We start from the raw sequence: 4,935 nt of genomic DNA, 5'->3' as shown, positions 1-4,935 counted from the left end.
GCATCCATAAGCACAGATGGATGTGGCAAACACAGAGTCCTTGCCATGGTGGTCAAACACCGTTGACCTTGACAAGATACAGACTTTGGATACCCATGACTAGTCATGAATTTTTTTTAAAGTAAATAGAATAAAAACCCAAGGTGGTTAGAAGAGTGGGCTTTCAATCCAGTCAGAAAGTGGTTGGTTGCTACAGAATGCCTATACCCCTGTTGGACCAGCGGGCACATCTTGACACACCAAATAAAGAATAAAGTAAAATGAAATAGCTATTCGTTTCAAATTGCCTTGAAAGGATAGTAAAAGTCCAAACGAGGAAAATGTTCCAGACAGCCTAGTAAAAGGCCTTGGAGAAAGGAAGTCTTTCCCACTAGAGTGTGAAGTGATGGGGGGGGGATTTAAGACAGACAGGAAAGGGGGAGCAGAGTTTGAAGACAGGCCATTGTGTGAAAGAAAGTTCTGTTTCCCAAGGAGGAGTCCTGTGGTCTGCTTTAAGCACAGGCAAGAGCTCAAAAGGAGACTTGGAAAACTAAGAAATTATGAGAGATAAGCAAGCCACCTCTCTACGCGTACACACACACACACACACACACACACACACACACACACACACACACCTTGTAAGATACTTCTGACACACCTAGGAGTGCTAATGCCCTCACTGGCTTTGTGATTGACAGGAGAGTAAGGGGGAAGAGGACATACTACTGAGGAGAGTCAGCATGGAAAGCAGCCTAGGTCAGCGTATCCAGGAAGCTAGCTGCCATCATGGAGACTCCAACACCAAGTCTCCAAAGTGATGGAAATCAGAAGCCGACCTGAGGGTCAGAGTTGAGGCTTCATGAAAGAAGTGAAAGACAGACAATGTAAACTGGAGAAGTCTCAATGGTAAGCCCTCAGCCAATGTGGAGAGCAAGCATGTAGGTGGAGAAAAGACAAGAGGGAGTTCCCTCTACAGCCAGGCCAGCCTTGGTGTTGGACTGGAGCCTCTGCACCATCGGATGCATTACTCAGAGTCAGCGGGAGCCTAACAGCAAGGCTGAACAAAAGTGTGCGTTTTCATATGATTTTGAACTTTCCGTCCTGAGGGACCTACAGATTCATGGGTCTAGAATGTTCCATCATCCCTGAAGATTTCCCTCCCACATTTTTTCCTATTATCATTCATTTTTACCAAGCCGATTTCCCAGAATAATTATTTCTGAGTTAAAATTGTTTTCTGTAATTCGTCCATCTCACAATTGTGTGTAATAACCGGGGCTGTTTATTTTTTCTTAAGTAATCATGGTATTTTCATCAAAATTCATTAGAACCTGCTTCTAGGTGGACATGCTTTTAAAATATTCAAATTTATAGTTAATGTTTTATTAACCATATTTAACCTATAATTATTTTTCTAATGAAAATTATTCTGACTGCGCCATCTGATGTTATGAGGCTAGCAGTTCAAACAGAATCCAGAGAAACATTTATGCACAAAGGACTAGGCATTAGTCATTTGGAAGGAAGGATTTATCCTCTGTATAATTAATTGTTGCCTGAGTTTGGCAGTCCATATTTTACTCCCATGCATTATTTACACTGGAAGAAGCATAGCAGTTCACCCTCTCAAAGGTTAGGAAAATATACACATTGTATGCAATTGGGTGGCTATAGGACAATATACAGTAGTTGGTGTGTAGCTTGTATGAAATCTACATATATATGTGTGTACATGTGAATATGAAATATATATGATATATATATATACACATATACATACAGATATAATTTTTATAGTAAGTGTATATACCCAACATACTATAGATATGGCAAAGATTAATATGCAAATATATGTGTGCATGGTTTTATATAGAATATTTACATATCTATGTAAATATATACAATGTTGGTATAATGTGGGATACGTAGTATATGTTAAAGAGTATAATTTATGGATGAGTACATGTTTGTTCAGGTATTCTTCAACTGGCTGATGTCTGAGAGTTCAGCAAAATAGAGAGGCCTGTGGAATACTGGGACATTTCTTGTCAGCAACACATTATGGCTTCTGGGCTTTTGCATCTGTAGGCAGTGAGGAAAGTGTCCTGAATGGGACTAAGGCTGCCATCATGAAGCATATTGATTTGGCTTCTGAACAAAGGCACAACCACCGCACAGCATGGCTTTGTTTTCTTTTGTTTGTGGCACCTCAGGGTTTGCTCTAGAGAGTTTCCTGTGGAGACCATAGTGGGAAGTTACCTGCTTCCTAGGTGAAGATGGACAGTCAGATGGACAGACAGACAGACATGCAGGTGAGAGGCCTCACTAGTGTGTTAACACTGTGTGGCTGGTGGCCCCACTTCAGTCCCTGTGTGTTATGCTTTTAACCATTAGATGACATTTTCATAGCTACTGGCCTGAAGGGAGCAAGCGCTTTGCTTACACTGTCAAGCCATTCCACTATGGAGGGCAATCTGAATGTCTGCCCTGTGCATGCTTGTGACATGGACCAGCCAGATCCTAATCTCAACGTGTGATAGCTTTGAGATGTTCAAGTACTGTTTGGGGGAACTCCTCTGTAAACTTCATGCAACTAGTCAGCAGAACTTTACAAATAGAGACATTTTAATATACTCACCCAGTGGCAATAGACAACGCCCCCCCACCCCTAGACACAGCTACCATGAGAGAACCTTCAATTAAACGTCATTAGCACAAGGCTGGAACGTGGGTGACTTTCTTTCCACACAGAAGCCAGCTCCTGAATTCCATGCCAGACTCTCTTAGATGAAAGCATTGCCTGATCCAAATGACCCCTTAAAATTCAGAGGCTATTAAGTCACTTTAGTGCATAAAATGCATTTTGACTTATATTTTCAGATTACAGAAATACAGCCCCATCATGACTAAAGATCCATCCATATTCAATATATGCAAAGTTCTATTTAGACAATATGACTAAGGTAGCAGCAGAGTCCTGGAGGTGATGAAAGTTTCTCCTCTCGTGATAAGACCAAGGATTTGTGTACATATCTACACTCACCAGGTACCACAGCGATTACGTGATTATACACAAAATGTAACACAGGTATTATAAGAAAATGGTGTGTACTAACTTTTTCAATCCTCAATAACTTTTTTCTAAAAGTGAAACAACAAAATAAACAGACATTCAATAAGGAAATGTTTTCTTCTTAGGATAAGCCCTAGGACCAAATGAAAGAAGGAAGATGGAAGGTTCCATGGACTGTTTTCAGAAGCAACATGCAGGCACTTGGTGGCACTTACTACCATCTCTGGAACGTGGTGTGGCTGATGGGCTTGTGATGGTGTAACATGTAGTTTTAAAAAACAAACCATGGTAAACCGGCTATATACTGGCATGGGAGGTCTCACCCACCTCGATGGTGCCTGAGGCCAGCCTGCTGTTGAGCTGCTCGCACTTCCCAGGTCATCCACCCACTGTGGCTAGCCTGTGAAAGACAGTTACCACCCACTCAGATTCCCTTAGCCCCATAAAATGATAACACTAGAGACTTGCAATGTGTCAACCATATTTATAAACAGTAAATCTCCAGCCCCAAAATGCCAGTGCAAAGAACACAAAACTCAATTGATATAAATACAAGCTGTACATCTAGACTGGGCAAATGCTCTCTATACTACCCTATTGTCTATCTATTAAATTCCTGGTGACTTATGACTTGTCCAGACCACGTGGTTCTGGTTTATCTTCTTCTCTTTCCATCTTCTTCGGTCCTCCATCTTCTTGTCTCTCCGTCTCTCTCTAAAACTTTCAGCCCTGCCTTTTCCTTCCACTGCCCAATCATAGGCTCTAGCCTTAAGTGGCCAGTTAAGATTTCATGTGACCTTATCTGAGTACAGTCACCCCTTTTGGGGGAACAGAAAAAAACAACAGTCTACAACACAGTGGTTGACAGCAAGTTGTCCTAAGCAGTTCCCTGTGTAGAGCCTTTATGGTTCTCACCCATTCAAGTATGGCTTCCCACCCCCATCCCACTTCAGGCACCTCAGCCTCAAGTCCATCACATCAGAACAGGTTAACCCTGGCCCAATGCACAAATATGCAAGTGTGTCTGTCTGCACAGGCTTTGTCGATCAACTTCATGCAACCGTCAATCCTCATGGGCCTGAACCACAACATTTTAGCATCTGATTCTTCCTGTTTAACAGGGCCCTGCTAGCTGCTTTCCCAAGAAGACACAGCTTCTGACAATGCATTCAGCAAATATTTTCAAGCATGTGATGAAACCTGCTCTTCTGTACATTGTCTGACTTAGCCCTGGATCTAAGAAGATCGTGAATGGAATCCTGAGACAGGTCCTGATCCTGAACAACAAAGTGGATCCCTGCAGCCTCCCAAACGGCCCACTCCTGAGCCCATGCAGGAAAGCATGCTGTGACAGATCACTCTGGACTTCACGGCCAGAGGCCAGAAGGTTTGATTTAGAAGCCAGCAGAGGTCTTAAGTGGGAAGTCTCACATACTAATGAAGAGACATGGGAATATTCTAAGGCTGACCTTCAGCCTTCCTGAGAAATTTCTAAGGGGGCAGATGGGAATGGGACACATGACCCTGTCTGATCTTTTTCGACCTTTTGGCCCCAACGACCACACAACTGCCCCAGAAGGCCAGAAGTGGCCCAAACTATGATCTCATGAAAGAAACAGTTTTTTTAGTTATTCAAATTTCTTCAAAAGTAAAAATTTACAATTTCTATCAAAGCAGCTTTTCTATCTCTCTCTCTCCAACTCTTTTCTTAAATAAGCTTTATTATTAAAAATTACAAATAAATAAAAACAGCATACACCAAAATTAACCATACCCAAAGTCTGTATACCTCAATGAACCTTCTATACAGTCTCAGTGGAAGCTGTGGACCATTACATAAAATCTTACACTTTCAGTATTAGATACATTTTATGTAATTA

The 4,935-nt window shown here is 41.8% G+C and overlaps 1 long non-coding RNA gene across 1 annotated transcript; it reads left to right on the top strand.

Annotated features, from left to right (window-relative positions):
• Positions 1-736: 736 nt before the first annotated feature.
• LOC102553527 (uncharacterized) lies at positions 737-3,338 on the top strand. Its single transcript, XR_015644925.1, has 3 exons — positions 737-888; positions 2,196-2,294; positions 3,181-3,338. It is a non-coding gene; the product is annotated as an uncharacterized LOC102553527 (long non-coding RNA).
• Positions 3,339-4,935: the final 1,597 nt, after the last annotated feature.

The sequence above is a fragment of the Rattus norvegicus genome, chromosome 1 (genome assembly GCF_021556685.1).
Source record: "Rattus norvegicus strain SHRSP/BbbUtx chromosome 1, alternate assembly SHRSP_T2T, whole genome shotgun sequence".
NCBI classification, from domain to species: Eukaryota; Metazoa; Chordata; class Mammalia; order Rodentia; family Muridae; genus Rattus; species Rattus norvegicus.
The sequence above is the reverse complement of the archived record's forward strand: the minus strand, read 5'-3'. Positions and strand labels throughout refer to the sequence as shown.